A 17,460-nucleotide genomic window follows, 5' to 3' on the forward strand; every position below is an offset into this window, starting at 1 on the left:
GATAAAAAGTAAAAGATTCATTTTGGAATAACATGACCATTATGTAAAGTGTTTATAAGTACCTATCTAAGTATATGTGGTTCCCTTTGGGAATGAAACTGAGATTGGGAACTATCATAGAGAAGATTTTAGCTTCGTCTCTAATGTGTCAGATTTTTCAAGACTGCCTTTGTGTATTATCTTGAAAAGAAACACGTTTTCATGGGCAAATGGTGTTCAAGATACATGGTGTCAGAACCACACAAGTTCTTACTTCAAGTAAGAACTTACTCTTACAGTAAGACTTGAAGTCTTACTGACTTCAGAGTAATACCTCAAGTCTAGGATTCCATTAGGTCCTTTTTGCCAGCACTTAAGACAAGTACACCTACAGGGCGCCTGGGTGGCTCAGTCAGTTAAGCATCCGACTTCGGCTCAGGTCATGATCTCGTGGTCCGTGAGTTCGAGCCCTGTGTCGGGCCCTGTGCTGACAGCTCAGAGCCTGGAGCCTGTTTCAGATTCTGTGTCTCCCTCTCTCTGACCCTCCCCCATTCATGCTCTGTCTCTCTCTGTCTCAAAAAAATCAATAAACGTTAAAAAAAAAATTAAAAAAAAAAAGACAAGTACACCTACGTCTGTTGCAAGATCCAATGGTGGACGTCTAATGGTGCTTTAGGCTAAAAAGAAGAAAATTCTACTGTCAGAATATCGAAGCCTTCAGCCATGCAAGAGGCCATAGTCTTTTTTCTGAGCTTCAGGAACAGGCATGACTCCTTGTGTGCCTGTTTGTTAACATATGCTTTTATGAAAGAATCCCGTTTGAGATTCCTTTAGCTATAGCATACCACCCAGTAGGAAGGTTGTGGGGGAAACCTATAGCTCTCACGAACTCTAGTCATGGGAGGCTAGCAATGCCCACCAACACAGAACCTACATGAAAGACCAAGTTGGTTTAAAGTAATACACCACCTAATCTTAATGTTTAAAAAAAATTATTATTGAATCCAGGTAATAACGGAGAAAGAAGAACACCATGCTTCCTTTTCCTGCTTTATTCTCTTAACCACTTTCTCCTCTCCCTCCTTTATTCAGAATATATGTTCAATCCAAAGTTTTCATTACTTTTTTTCATAATTTCTCACTTAAAGCTCTGTGCTTTCATTCTGTTTAGCCCATGATGCAGATAGTTCAGTGGCATTTATGACTGCAATTATTAGGAGTTTGGGTGTTGGCATAAATGATTCTTGTCTGCTGGAATCTATCCAGTTTGAATATGGAGCTGTAAAGAAAAGCCTAAAAAGAGATTTTCCAGGGGTGATGGTGGTGTGAAAATGTGCAACAAGGTGTTATGATTTCAAATTATAAAGATCCAAGTAAAAATACACAGCATAAAGTTACTGCTCGAACCTCTTATGCTTAGTTTTTTCTAAGTCAAACTTAGAAATTCAGACTTGCCAACGTACTGAGAGGTCCAATGTCAGCTGTTATTAAGAAGATCCCTCCCTCTACCTAGAGCCATTTTTTTAAAATGTTTATTTATTTTTGAAAGAGAGAGAGATAAAGAGTGTGATCTGGGGAGGGGCAGAGAGAGAGGCAGATACAGAATCCGAAGAAGGCTCCAGACTCCGAGCTGTCAGCACAGAGCCTGCCGCAGGGCTCGAACCCACAAACCGTGAGATCATGACCTGAGCTGAAGTCGGACGCTTAACTGACTGAGCCACCCAGGCACCCCCCGAGGGCCATTTATGAAACCCATGAACCTCAGTCCAGAAAACTTGGGGGCAGTCCTGTCATCTTGAGAACTTTGTAGCTGTTTTTGCCATGTGTGCTGTATGGTCTTCCTGTTCCACTAGTGATAGGTAACTATTGGCCCTCCTTCCAAACCTGAGCAAGAGGAGTTTTGACTGCATCTCCCAATGCCATTGTGGTGGCTGGTTCCAGGAATGACCCCCAATGAATCACATCTCCTCTATTTATGCCCTTCTGTAGATCCCTCCCATATTGACTCCAGCTTTTTCCAGAGGACTTGCTTTGGCCAATGAGATATTCACAAATGTGATGCAAGCTTGAAAATAACTTGCACACCAAGGCTTGTTCTCTCTTGTTACTGTGGGATTGCCATGTGAAGAAGCCCAGGTCATTCTACTAGAGGAGGAGACCATGTGGAACCATGTCAAGCTGAGACCTCCTAGACTAATATGCTCCCAACCAACCTGTCAGCTATCTGTAATCACGTGAGTGACCTCAAGTGTCATCAGCAGAATGGCCCTGCTAAACCTAGCCCAAAATACTGGCCTATGGAATCATGAGGAAATAATTTTTTTTTTTAATGTTGTTTCAGCCCCTATGTTTTGAGATGGTTTGTATGACAACGGTTTGTAGGATGGCCCCTATGATTCCTGATCCCAGGTGTTCACATATTTAAGTGTAGGCAGGACCTGTGACTTGCTTCTGGACAATAGGATATGGCAAAGGTGAAGGGATTTTGCAGATATAATTAAGGTCAGTTGATTCTGAGTTAATCAGAAGAGAGAGTATCCTGGGTGACCTTGACTTAATCAAGTGAAAGTCCTTAAAGCAGGAACTAGGTCCTCTCTGAGTCCAGTGACTCTTTCTCTGTTATTATACAAACAAGCCATCATGAGTTCTGTAGATGCAAGAAAATGAATCCTGCCAACAACCTGAATGAATTTGGAAGCAGATTTTTTTCCCCAGACAAGCCTTTATATGAAAATGCAGCCCAGCTGATACCTTGATTACAGCCTTGTGTGACCCTCAGCAGAGGCCCAGCTGAGCCATACCCAGACTCCTAACTCAGAGAAATTGTGAGATAATACATGTGTGCTGATTAAGCCACTACATTTGTAGTCATTTGTCATGAGGCAATAGAAAGCTAATAAAATTTGTTACTTGGCAGTGTATAACCTATACAGCCACATTACCAAGCATTCTGTCCCTTTGCATCCATATGCTAACCCTTTAAAAAGTCTGTCACCTTCTAGAGCATAAATCCAGTGACTGGCCCAGTATTAATACTGAAAGTCTTATGTCCTGGGAAATCCCTCAGTTCAAAGCAACTGGATGTCACCCCAACAGCATGGTAGGTCAGAACCACATGCAGACAGCCATCTACATCTTTCCTCCCTTCAAGAGAAGCTAAAGTTCTTTTTCTGAAGATCATGCCCATCTCCTCTTTAGCGTCTATCTTCAGCTCTCAGTGAGACATTGACTTAATCCCCTTCAAGGAGGTAGAACGCTGTTATTTCCTGGCAGGAAAATAAAGTAGTGGGGGCACGTAGCGGTAGGGAGTGGAATAAGTTACATGTTAGGAGCACAGACATTTTTGAAGTACAAAATTCCTGGTTGGCAGCAGAAGAAAGACTGTTCACTAGAGAGTTCTAAGCAGTTCTAAAAAGTTGGAATATACTAGGTGATTTTTGTCTTCATTCCTTTCTTTATAATTCATCTTGTTCAGACAGAGATAAGGATTCAGGAAGGAAAGCCAGCATGAAGGAAGGGCTCCCTGCTACTTATGATTGGCAGACTCAGACCCACACAACTCTCCCATCTCATTCTCAGTGAGCCTCATTCCAAACTAGCCCGGAGCTCTAGCCAGGCAAAGCTAGTAGGACCTACCCAAATGCCCCCAGCCAGGTACTGGGGCCCAGAGTGTCTCTTCAGGCCCTGGTCCTACCTGCTGTTCTGGCATGTTCCAGCTGTTCCAGTCTGGTTCTGACTCTGTTGCCTCTTATTGGTGTCTTTCTGTCCAGTCCCTTCACACTGGTGCTTAGGACTGGCCCTTGCCTCATATCTCTGCTGTCTACCGGCCCACTTCAACCTCATACCCAACTCAGGCTTCTGGAATTCCAGCCTGGAATCTGAGCTCTAGCCCTCCATTTATCCAAGATGGAGTAAACATGTATGAAATAGAAAACTTGGAATTGTTGGTCTCAAAACAATTAGGAACAAAATTCCACCGTGGACCTGACCCCAAGCTTTGTCCCAATTCCTGTGTCCAGTCAGCTCCATCATGGATTCCCTGGGCTGCCACCATGGCTCTGACACCTGTTCCATTCTTACTTTAAGCCACAAACCTTTTGCCAGCTCTTAGATGTACCAGGGTTATTCGAGAAGGCTGACAAATGAGAATTCATGCTGCACAAAACCCAACTAGATTTGAAAAGAGAGGATTTCAAGGAGAGACACAGAAAACTGACAAGTCTTCTGGCATTTGGGGAGGGAGGGTGTGAAAAGAGGAGTGTCTTCAGAGTGGGCTGCATGAGGTAGAATTAGTTACCTAACGTTTATTTATTTTTGAGACAGAGAGAGACAGAGCATGAATGGGGGAGGGTCAGAGAGAGAGGGAGACACAGAATCTGAAACAGGCTCCAGGCTCTGAACAGTCAGCACAGAGCCCGACACGGGGCTCGAACTCACGGACCGCGAGATGGTGACCTGAGCCGAAGTCGGACGCTTAACCAACTGAGCCACCCAGGTGCCCCTAGAATTAGTTATCTAAACAAAAGTCCAAGCACACTTGTCCCCAACCCCTATCCTACATAAATCTGTACAGAAATTGTTTTCTCAGTTCTCGAATGGCCCAACTATCAATTTTTGTTATAGGAAATGCTCAGGTTTCTGTTGAAAATTTAACTTTCTATTATCCATACAGAATAAATGTGAAGATGAAGATCTGATAGTTCTCAGATTAATAGTCTCTCAGCTTTTCTGTCAACTAGCCCTATAAAATAGCCATTTATATCAGTAACTTAGTGTCACAATAATGCTGCTTGACAGCTTCAAAATCCTACGGCTTTGAACAATGATTACTTACTCTTGCTTGTACATCTGTGGGTTGGCTGCGGAGTAGCTAATCTAGACTGAGTGTGCGTCCAGACCTGCTTCATGTGTCTCTCTTCCGCCTCCAGTGACTTGGGCCACTGGGCTGGCCACAACATTTTCTTCTCATGACAACGGCAGAGGCACAATAGGGCACCGAAAGCACAAATGCTTCCTAAATACTAAGCGGAACTGGCACGTGGCCACCCTGCCCACAATCCATTGGCTGCAGCAAACCTCATGTTCCAACCCAACACCCATGCCTCTAGTGAGAATTGCAAAGTCACAGGGTAAAGAAAGGGTGTGGCTACAAGGCGACAGAAACTGGTGCCAATAAGTCAATGTGCCAGAATAATCTGCTAGGATTGCTATCCTCCATACTTGTATCTCACCAAGTCGGTACTGTCTGATGTTTCCCTAAGTAGGCCTATAGCATATCTGTGTTTGTTTCTGTGCCTGACTGAACTGTGTTCTTCTGGTGTCAGATTTGGCTTATTCAGCAAAAAGATTTCTGGAACGCATGGTTACTTTGGCCTCTCAAATTTACACTCCAGTGAATATAAAGGTGTGTGCAGCTCACGGAAGTCTTACCTGCCCTGCCCCACATGAAATAAGAGTCTTCAAATTTTCTTGGAGGAAAGTCCCTTGATTTAGCCATTTTTGAATATGCTGCCTTATCATTTTAAAGATTATGGTTTTGTTGAATCTTTGACATATTTCCTGCTACAGAATATGTATTTCATTCCTTTGTTTTCCCAGAGACTTAATATGGCTCTGGCCATGTCTTCCTAACTACAGATCAGGTGCACAGTCTACAAGGGGAGGGACAGCAAAAAGGACTATTTTAAAACTGGCACTTACTGCATTTGACATATTGCCTATTACTGAGAATTTGTATTCTTCATATTTCCCCTCACAGGGTATTAAATTTTGATTAAACCCAAGAACCTCTGACTGGTTTCCATAAATAGAAAAAAACTCTGTAGAGCCTTAGCAATGTTTTTATATGCAAAATGAGTTGCTAACTTATCATGCTAATTGTTCTGGTATTTATCCCCCTAAGTCCTAAGCACTCCCTTCAGATTTTCACTACATCTTCCTACCAGCCTATGGCATTCTGGGTGATAAGCAATATTTTTTTAATGAGGTTCCACTTCCACAAACATTGTATTACCTCTAAAATAAATTTATACCTCTGTTTGCCTGGATCTCAAGCCAGAAACATCCAATGAAAGCACATGAAACATTCGCTGGAGTAAACAGCAGTCAATGTCATTATTTCTGGGTATCTAGAGCACAATCCAATCCTACAAAAATAACATCAGTACTCACTGTGTGCCAGGCTCTGTGCTAAGATTTGGAAAGACTTGGAAGATTTACATTCACCATCTTAACGAGTCTTCACATGGATATCTTCACGATGAGGAAGGATTATAATGGAACCCCTAACCTCAGATGCATTAACAAAGTCTGTATCTGTTACATATTGCATTGACTCAACAAGAAAAAATTTCTTACGAATGGTGTTTGAAGGGTGGCCCTATGGGAAAAGCATGCAACTCATGATCTTGGGGTAATAAATTTAAGCCCCATGTTGGGCATAGAGCTTACTTAACAACAACAACAACAACAACAACAAAGACTGTCTTTGAATCCTGTTAATCCATCAAAGCAAATCTTCAATTATTTCCCTACACTTTGCTTTCCCCAGAGTATATTCCCAAGAGCCCCTTGGTTCCTGGGTGTGCGTGCGTGTGTGTGTGTGTGTGTGTGTGTGTGTGTGTGTGCATGTATTGAACGTGAGACCCAAATGTCTTTCTCTTGGGCATCTCCAGAGAGTTTATCCTAATTTTCCCCCAATACACATAGTTTATGTAATCAATCTCCTACTACACATTTTATTCACTTCCTTTTTAAAATTTTTTTATTACAAAAATGTTTAAACATTTATTCATTTTTGAGAGATAGAGAGAGAGACAGAGTATGAGTGGGGAAGGGGCAGAGAGAGAGGGGAGACACAGACTCTGAAGCAGGCTCCAGGCTCTGAGCTGTCAGCACAGAGCCTGACGCAGGGCTTGAACCCACAAACCATGAGATGGTGACCTGAGCCCAAGCTGGATGCTTAACTGAGCCACCCAGGTGTCCCCACAACCCTTTTAAGTAACGAAAGATTCTTGCTTACAAAGATGACTTTCACACAAATGTTATTCATAATAGAAGAAATTGGAAATGACCCTATATGTCCACCAACTGGTTAATGGACAAGTAAAATGTGGTCTATTGATACAATAAACACTATTCAGCAATAAGAAGGAATGAAATCCTGATAAAGGCTGAGCCTGGATAAACCTCAAACAGATCATGCTAAGTGGAAGAAGCCAACTGCAAAAGAGCACGTGTTGTATCTATGGAATCTCCAGGAATGGCAAATTTATGGAGACAGAAAGCAGAGTGGTGATTGCCTGGGGCAGGGGTGAGAAGGGGGATTCAGTGTGAAAGAAGCTGGAGGGATCTTGCTGTGCTAATGAAAATGTTCCAAAACTGCATTATAGTGATGGCTGCACAGCTCAGTAAATTTACTAAAAAATTATTGACTTGTGTATATTTAAATTAGTGAATTTCATGGTATGTAAATTATACTCAAATACCATTGCTAAAAAAAATTAATTCATGGAGAATGCTTGGTCACATGAAAAATTGGTCAAATTCTTTGTACAGTAAGCTGCTGAGAGATTAATTTCTTCATCCATACAATGAATATAGGAAATCCTATCTCGAAGAAAATTACCTAAATATCAAATGAGATATTAAGATGCAAATGCCTTGAAAACTGCAAAATGGTTAACAGAGGAAAGATTCTTGGGACTCAGCGGTGGGCGGGAATTATTTCCTTCTCTCCTCTAGGTGGTGCTAGAATCTAAAAATGAGCAGGCCCCTGGTGGACACGGAGGCTTGGCACAAAATTACCTTTCCCTTTAAGGTTACATCTCTGAAGGGAATTTTTAGTCCCAGCGTCCTTGAGTCTGGAGCCTTCCCCCGAATTATTCTCAGGATAATAGAAATCCAACGTCAGTGCTTCTTACCACTCACAAACTTTCAGTTGCGTATTCCATGTTATAGGTTTCCCTCTTTGTCCCGTGGAATTATTCCTATGACTGAACCACGTTCATCTTCCCTTTCTTTTCATTTTCATGGGAACCATTTCTTTTCGTTTTCATGGAAACTTCCGTTTTCATAATAGCTGCACACGCTGATTCGACTGCATTTTCAGTTCTCTCAGTACTTTAATACTTAATTAAATAGTTAATATTTAGTAATTTGAAATGTAATTAGTGTAATCAATTCATCAAACCATTTGTAAAGTGTCTCAAAACCTACACCTAGCACACACGGCCACAACAATGAAGAAATGCGACCGAGAGCCTGTACTAGAAGCATGTGTCGGTGGCAGTAACAGCTGATGTGCTATTTGTTACTTTGCTGAGTGCCATGTGGCTTTATATATGAGAAAGTTCAAGCTTTGATAGTTGTAAGGTGACCTTCTGTAGCAGGTTCAGGACTCAATATGAGCTCTACCCCCTATCTCTCTTAAAAAAAATAGGTTTATAGATTATCTTTTTGCTCTTCATCTGATGGTTTCTAAAAGCATTTGGATCAAGTAGGAGAGCTAAGAGCTCACAGCCTAAGGCACTGGGCAGCAAGGGCACACGGTGCTGTTATCTGAACCCCTGTACAACTGTTTTACTCAGTTCCGATGGGTGCAGGGCTGGTCCTTTAAGGAGATATTAAAGCTGAAGCTTGCACCCCATGATGTGTCTTGCAAAAGAAAGAATACGGAAGCAGCATAAAAACATATACACAGGAGCTATGCAAACAGACAGCTCACTACCAAAAATTCCTCACTGGCAAAACTACTTTCTCACAAGGGGAAGGGTTTGAAAAACAGCTCTTGCCTCTTGGAGCCCTCTCTTTGGTGGAAACAAATCAGCTTTTAAAATACAATACCATACAAGCTTTAAAAAGTGGTATTTAAGCAGCATTGAAATAGCCTACGAGAAATTAATGCAAAATCAATTCAGGCACACAATTTACATCTGCTGCGTTACCCAGAATGGCTCTCTTCTATAACTGGAAATCTATGGACCTAATTCTGGGATGACTGGAAGGAGTTTTATGTCTTCTGGGATGTAGCTGTGCAATCTGTCACTGGGAGGGAAAATCTGTAACCCTTTAAGGATAGCAGAACCTGGGGCCCTATTGTGAGGAAATGCACATTTAAAAATAACACTCAATGAAATAAGTGTTTCTCATGGGTCTAGGCCTTTAAAGCCCCGCCCTCTGCCCAAACCTGCAGTCTTTCCATACTCAGCAGGCTTTGTCTTTCCTAAATATAGTTCATAGCAAACAATGAGCTGCTCCTGCTTTGAAGGTTGACAGTAAATGCTCAGAAGAGACACAGCCAAGCTCATGGCTGTGCTGGAGCTGGGAATCCAGCTTCTCCCTGAATCACTGGGCACCTCAAGCCTTTCCCCTCCAGGTTTTCTCATTCTTCCAGTGGACGTGATGCTGATCAATTTGGTCAAAACCATTGTAGGTTACTGATGCACAAAGTAGGTTTAAAGTTCCAAGTTTTGAAATTAATTGTACTGAAAAAAACCATGAAGTAGCATCAGAGGGGTGGGGGGGTATGGGAAACAGGATGGTTTCTGAAAGTAAAACTACAGTTGCAAGAAAAATTAGTTTCCAGGAAGCAGAAGTTGGTAAGAGTGTCAAATGCCACAGAGAGGAGTTACATGAGGTCTCAGGCCTTCAGGACAGCGTTGTTCACCTTGGGCAGCATTTCACGAAGCTGGAAGGGAAACCCTGAGTTGAGTAGATGAACAGAAAGTGGGTGCCCACTTGCCACCTTCTCCTGGGAGCAGAAATGGGAGGGTTATTTCTGCATGAAAGCATTAAATAAGAGAGAGATTTTTTTTTCATATTACAAAGGACTTTCTTATGACCTTGAATGCCTCTATCCAGTGCTGACATCAATTCCTAGACATCAGATTAGGAATTCTAATCCTGCCCAAGGCACCATCCTTCTCTGAATGGCTCACAGTAGGGTTTCAGTAAATGTTTGTGGAAGGAAGCAAGGCTACGCTCTTGAGAACTGCCTATATGCAGCTTGTATTGAAAGCAGACGTCCTTTTTAACCATAATGAAAAATGTCCACTCTTTTGTTATGTAAAGTTTTGCACTACTTAGTTGTATGACCTCAGACAAAGTAACAGACCTTCTCTGGACCTCAGTTCTTCATGTATGAAAGTCTAAAGTGCATGGCTCATGTATAAGAGTGCATGACTCAGAGTAAGCAGATTGTACTGTTTGCTGTTGTTGTTATAACTATTATATATAACTATTATTATAACTAAATATAACTGTTTGTCATCCTGGAAGAAAGGGAAGACATGAAACATCTGTACTATGCATCCAAGTCACTCAGAATATTTTCATACAAGGGGAAAGGCATGAAAAACAGCTCTTGCCTTCTAAAGTCCTCCCTTTGGTAGAAACAAAATGGTTTTTAAAATACAATCCTGTAGAAGTTCTTTATAAAAATACCAAGTATAATTCCAAAAAAAGTTCATAAAAAAAATCAGAAAACCCCTCATCACCAAGAGTAAACCTTAACGTAAACGACAGACTTTGGGTGATTGTGATGTGTCTATGTGGGTTCATCAACGGTAACAAATGTACCCTCTATACTGCTGATGGCAGCAGGTTATGCCTGTGTGGAGGTAGGGGTGTATGAAAAATCTCTGGGCCTTCTGTTCAATTTCACTATGAATCTAAAACTCTTCTAAAAAGAAGAGTCTCAAAAACAAATTGTGGATGGGGATGCCTGGATGACTCAGTTGGTTAAGTATCTGACTTCGACTGAGGTCATGATCTCACAGTTCACGAGTTTGAGCCCCATGTCAGGTTCTGTGGTGACAGCACGGAGCCTGCTTGAGACTCTCTCCCTCTCTCTCTCAAAATAAATAACCTTAAAAAACAACTCAACTCAAATGTGGGTGAAAATTACAGCATAGAGAATATAGTCAATAATATATAATAACATTATATGGTGACAGTTGGTCACTACACTTATCTATAGAATTGTAGAATCCCTATGCTTTACACGTAAAACTAATGTAACATTGTATGTCAAACTATAATAATGGAAAAAAAACATTTTAAAGTCTGACAGAGATGCCCTAATTGTGTTTATGAAAGACAGGAACTGGAGTGGCTCAGTTGGTTGAGCATCTGACTTCGGCTCGGGTCATGATCTCACAGTTCGTGGGTTCGAGCCCCGTGTTAGGCTCTGTGCTGATTGCTCAAAGCCTGGAGCCTGCTTCAGATTCTGTGTCTCCATCTCTCTGCCCCTCCCCCATTCATGCTCTGTCTCTCCATCTCTCTCAAAGATGAATAAACATAGAAAGAAAGAAAGGAAGAAAGACAGGAACCAAAGCACTTTCCAGGAACATGGCTGGTCAGCCACGCCAGAGCAGCTATGGCTCTGGGGGGCTAGATATCCTCTGTGTTCTGTGAAAGGCAGCCAGAGGAAGGTACAAACCCAGGACTGTGATTCTGACAGCACCTTATGAGATATATTCTGTTCATTTTCCTGCACAGTTAGGATGTGGGTGAGCACTCTGGGGGAGCTTCCAGATTAGACTCCTCTGTTACAGGCAGTGCCCAATACTCTTGTCCGTGTCCATGATGAAGTGAACTGTGGGGTTTCTGAGAAAACATTCTAAAATGAGACAAAATGGCAATCTTAGAGGAGTAGGCTTAGTCAATAGAGGCAAGGATGCTAAGAGGTTACTGTCCTGCCTTGAGAATTGTGCAGGCCTGGTTTGAAGTCTTTGTCTCTTCACTTAGTGTGTGATCTGGGACATGTTACCTAACTTCTGGCTCTCAGCTGGTCATCTGTCAAATAATAACAGGACCCAGCTGAAAGGGCTGATGTGAGGTCTCAGAGAGATAATGTGTGAGGCACTTTATAGTGTTTGGTGCATAATGACTTTTTTCTTTTCTTAATTTTTAGAGGGGAAGAGAGAAAGAGAGCATGCATGAGCACATGAGCAAGGGAAAGGCAGAGTGAGAGAGAATGAGAGAGAGAGAGAGAGAGAGAGAGAGAGAGAAACAGAGACTCCCAAGCAGGCTCCACACTCAGCATGGAGCCTGATTTGGGGCTCAATCCCATGACTCCAGGACTAGAACCCAAGCTGAAACCAAGAGTTGGATGTTCAACCAACTGAGCCACCCAGGTGCCTATGACTTCTTTTTAATTTAAATCAGGGAATCTAACTCTTAACAGTTTTCTGCTTTATATTCTTCATAGGAAGAAAAATTCTGTTACTACCAATTCCTGATGTTTCATCAGCTACTAGGTAGAATGGAAATTGCTTTCCTTTTTCTCACAAAGATCCAGGATTGAAGTGAGCAGGGATTAGTGATAAAATTGTTTTTCTTCTTTCTAAAGGTCAGAGCCTAAGTTCATGTTTCTCTTACTGGTTTCTCTCTGACTCATCTTAGTCCCCAAAGCAAATTATATATTTCCAGTCTTATTTTCTTTATCTGAAAAATGGGCTTTATCTAATAATTTCCCTTCCCTGCCTTGCAGCATAACCTTATGGTTTTGGGATAATGTCTAAAGTGCATTCAAATGTTTTGCTTCCAATTTCCTCTTTCAGCAGATATTTTAGATTCTTTTCCATCAATAAGGAGAGGGTGGGGGCTGTATTTCTCCAGTGGTTTCAGTGGAGAACAATACCATAAAGTAGTGGTTCTAAACTCGGGCTGATATGCTTCCCAGGGGACATTTGGCAAGGTCTGGAAATGTTTTCGGTTGTCACAACTTGGGCAGAGGGTGCTACTGATGTCTAGTGGGTAGGAGGCAAGGAACACTGTGTAACATCCTACAATGCAGAGGACAGCGCCCTGCAACAAAGAATCATCTGGCTCCAAAGGCCAGTAGTGCCAAGGTTGGGATCCCCTGCTGTAAATGGTCTCAATATGTTAGTTTTTCTCGTTACTTTTTCTTTTTCCTTTTATGTTGCTATTGTTGGTCTGTCCTCTCCCTCTCCCCTTAAGTAAATGTGCCTTCCCTCTGTCCCATTAATCCTTCTGTTCCTTCCCCCTCCTACCACCAAATCTTTTTTCATTCTCTCTTTCTATCATTTAGTATGTCATGATCCTCCAAAGTTCCCAGTCCTTGGAAAATATTCAAAGTTGCTTTTCCAGCCAGGTCACGATTAACCGTGTGCCCTAGGGCGGGTCCTGTCACTTCTCTGGGCCTCAACTTCCTCCCTGTAAACAGACATAGGACTGAGTGTCTTTGATTGACAACTGTCTTGGCAATTCAAATGCCTAACAATCTTACAAGAAAGTCTTAGTGTAAGAGTCCTTATAAGAAAATTAAGAGTTTATCGCTATGTAATGAAAAAGGTGTTGACGCACTTGCGTGAATATGTGGAAATACAATCCTTCCAAGGCAATTAGGGGCAAGATAAAATCAGCAGGTGACTAATTTTCAAAGATATGTATGGGGAAGTTATGCTAAAAAGATATTGATTGTAGCATTATTGTAATAATAAAAAGTTGGAAACAACAAATAGCCAATAACTGGGGACTGAGACAAAAATGTATGATATATTTATATGATAAAATACTATGCAGCTGTTAAAAATAATACTGTGGGGGCACCTGGGTGGCTCAGTCGGTTGAGCATTCGACTTCGACTCAAGTTATGATCTCGCAGTTCATGAATTTGAGCCCCGCATCAGGCTCTGCAATGTCAGCACAGAGCTCACTTTGGATTCTCTGTCCCACTCTCTCTGCTCCTCCCCACTTATGCTCGCTCTCTCTCTCTCTCTAAAACAAACATTAAAAAAATAACAATACTTTGCAGTTTTTTTTTAACAACATGGAAAATGCTTAAATACAGGTCGCAAATTGTATATAGTTTATATTCACATAGAACTTTTTTTGTTTTAATTCCAGTATAGTTAACATACAGTTTTATATTAGCTTTTATATTCATTAGTTTATATTCATTAGTTTTTATATTTTTATAAATATATTATATTTTATATTATTTTATTGAATATTTTATATTCATTAGTTTATATTCATATTTAGTAAAAGAGAGCACCATTTTCTATACTGGATGTATTTTTTTAATTAAATAATTTTGTCTTTTCTTACTTCAAAAGTAATATATGGTTACTTGTAAATAATTTTTAAAAACTCAGATAAGAAAAAGGGAAAAAAGTTATCTGTACCACCAGAGTCACCCCTGAGACATCTTTCTAGTCTTTGATTCATTCTAGTTTTAAAAAAAAAAAAATAATGTTTATTTTTCAGAGAGAGAGAGAGACAGCACGAGTAGGGGAGGGGCAGAGAGAGAGGTAGACACAGAATCTGAAGCAGACTCCAGACTCTGAGCTGTCAGTACAGAGCCCGACATGGGGCTCAAACCCACACACTGCGAGATCATAACCTGAGCTGAAGTTGGACACTTAACCAACTGAGCCACCCAGGCACCCCACGTCGGGCTGTCATTCTATTTTTTAACTGACAGCGGGGCTATCCTGTTCTTGTGGCTTGCCTTGCCATCCCTTGTCATTACAGAGCGTTCTGCAGAGGTACTTATGTTACTTGTGTAGTATTCCTTTGTATCCGTACTGGATCTATTTTGGAGGAAAGGAAATAAACTTTACAAAAAATTTAATTAAAAAACTTTTTAAGTTTATTTATTTATTTTGAGAGACAGAGTGCACCAAGTGGGAGAGGAACAGAGAAAGGGAGAGAGAGAATCCTAAGCAGGCTCCACATTGTCAGTGCAGAGGCTCAAAGTCACGAACCGTGACTTGCACTGCTCATTTTTAAAGTTTATTTCCTGGGGCGCCTGGGTGGCTTGATCAGTTGAGCATCCAACTTTTGATTTTGGCTCAGGTCATGATTCCACGGTCATGAGACAGAGCCCTGCCTCAGGCTCTGCACTGCTTGAGTTTCATTCTGTCTCTCTCTCTCTCTCTCTCTGTCTCTCCCCACACACACTTCTGCCCCTCTCCTTCTCTCACATGCTCTCTCTCTCTCTCAAATTAAAAAAAGAAAGAAAAACAGAAGAAAAGAAAAATAGAAAGAAAGAAAGAGAGGGAGGAAGGGAGGGAGGGAGGAAGGGTGCCGATTCATAGCTAGGGACCTGATGGACCTGAATTATTGGTGTTCCCCTTCATTACTCATCACTTGGAAGGTATGTCAAGTGGAGGCTTGGCTCAGGTCAGGCTTGTTCGTTCCTATCACAAAATCCTAAAATGGCAAGTGGGGTCGTTTAGTGAAGCCATTTAGTAAAACCCCTTGCTTTCTCTCTCTCTCCCTCACCACTAAACAGATAGGTAGGGCCCTAACCTTCTGGTGTCCTTGGTGTGACCAGCCCAGAGCAGGGGAACCACATCTGTAACATTTCATTCTCCTGCAGCCCTCCTCCGACTCATCCGGCTGAAATGACGGAGCCGCCTGTTTCCCAAACCCTTTCTCCCAGGGTGGGGGTGTGGGGCCTCAGGCTCTCTTATTTGTCATCAAGTTCCCGTGAAACAGGGCTCAGTGAGACGTCCTTCCCCCTGTGATTCACTGTCCAGTCTACATTCTGCTTTCCTGTCTGGGGATGTTGTGACATCAGATTTATCTGGTTAAAGGAAAAAAAATGCTTACCCGCTCATTTCTTTCCCAGGCACTCTTAAAGTCTTGTAAGGTTCAAAGGGGTCTCACTGTGAGGATCATAGCCTCAAGAGGCCCTAAGGGATACTGCTCTGGCCAAGACCTGCCCGGCCTGAACAAAATTTTAAAGGAGACAAAACTTTCCTTTCTTCCAGCGACTCCTCCCTCTGTGTCCTTGTCTCATCGCAGATATCCCTTCCCTGTCCTTCGCCGTGCTCTCCCAGCAAACCAAAGATACCCAACAAATTGGTTTTCCCATATGTTTTAGGGAGTCAACATGCTGGCGTTTGCAAAGAGAGCTACGCTGTCGTGAGGCTTAATCCAAAGGTGTGACCAGGTCACTGTGGGGCCTCCAGCCTCTGAGAGGCTGTTTGACCCAGAGGTGCTTCTAAGGCTTTCACCACGGGCAATACCCACCTCCCTCACGCTTGCTTGCAGGGTGGGAGTAGGGGGGAAACCAAAATTTGCAGAGTGTGCCGGGCACGGTGCCAAGTGCTTCCTGAAGCCAAGGACTTCCACACTTAATCCTCCCGGCACTGTGCACTGGCATTGTTATCCCAAAAACACAGGGTAACGGAGACTTCATGAAGTTAAATCGTTGGCGCAAGGGGCAGACTCAGGGATGTTGGTTCTACCATTATATCATAACACTGCCTCCCCATCAGATCAGAGCCTGTATATTTTCGAAGGAAAACAAAATGCCTGAGCCCTAGATGAATGTCCTTCTGTACGCCAGCTTAGAGGTGAATACAAATGTCTTTTTGTAAAACATCTCTAGGCCCTTTTGCTCCAGACATCTGGGAGGCTCTAGGTTCAAAGGACAAGTCCCCTCCAATTCACTTATACTGACTCTAATCATTGCTTCCCCTCCCCACACCCTTGTCCCTTTGCAGTTGCTTCCCCAGAGTCACAAAGGTGAGCCACAGAGGACTTGTAGCAGTGGATCTCAAAGAATGGTCCCCAGACCAGCAACATCAGCATCCCCTGGGAACTTGCGAGGAATGCCAGTTTCTGGGGACCGATGCCAGACCGAAATCACAAATTCTGAGGATGAGGCCCACGGTCTGTAGTTTCACAAGCCCCCCAGGTGATTCTGATGTGCTGAAGCTAGAGAACCACTGACCTAAAGAATGTCTTTGTCAGAAGTCCTTGGCTCCACCCCTATAACTGGTTGCTAAGCCCTGTGAATTCTGCCTCTGCCTTCTTATTTGTCTCTATCCCAGTTCGGGCCCTGTTAACTCCTGCCTCCATCATAGCAGCAGCAGTCTCACCTCTCATCCCTCACCATCTTCCAGTCCACTCATACCACATTATTTCTCTGCTCTGATGATGTCATGCAGCTATTGGAATAAAATCCAAAGCTTCTTAGCTTGATATTCAACATCCTCCAAAATATTCATCTAACTTTCACTTTTAATCTTATTCCCTCCTTGCCCCTCCCTTTATGCATCCTATACTCAAGTCATACAAAGCTCCTCACTGTTTCCTACAGATCCATACTTTCTTACTTCTCTTCCTTTGCTTATGCTGTTCCTTCTGCCTGGAATTGCCTCCCACCCATTCTCACATACCTGTTGGGGTCCGGCTCAAATGTCATCTCGTCTATGAAGTCTTCTTCCATCCTTCCAACTACTTCCTTCCCTTTCTTGAACTCTCATAAAATGTATCTTTACTTCTCTTGTAGCACTGATTAAATTATATATATGCTTGCTTGTGAACATGTTTGATCTCCCCACTAGAAGGTAAGGGGACAGAGCTGTGCCTTTTTTCATCTTTGCATCTTCCACAGCACCCAGAACAGTGGCAGGCTTAATACATGGTTGTTGAATGAATAAGTGAATGTTGGATCCACATAAATAAAACTGAAAGATTTTCCATCCCTTATTTGTC

The 17,460-nt window shown here is 42.3% G+C and overlaps 1 long non-coding RNA gene across 1 annotated transcript; it reads right to left on the minus strand.

Annotated features, from left to right (window-relative positions):
- Positions 1-310: 310 nt before the first annotated feature.
- On the minus strand, positions 311-4,933 carry LOC109275129 (uncharacterized). The gene is made up of 3 exons (XR_002083978.2): positions 4,814-4,933; positions 609-656; positions 311-367 (listed from the first exon to the last, which is right to left on the minus strand). It is a non-coding gene; the product is annotated as an uncharacterized LOC109275129 (long non-coding RNA).
- Positions 4,934-17,460: the final 12,527 nt, after the last annotated feature.

The sequence above is a fragment of the Panthera pardus genome, unplaced genomic scaffold (genome assembly GCF_024362965.1).
Source record: "Panthera pardus isolate Hobbes unplaced genomic scaffold, ASM2436296v1 HiC_scaffold_16, whole genome shotgun sequence".
Taxonomy (NCBI): Eukaryota; Metazoa; Chordata; class Mammalia; order Carnivora; family Felidae; genus Panthera; species Panthera pardus.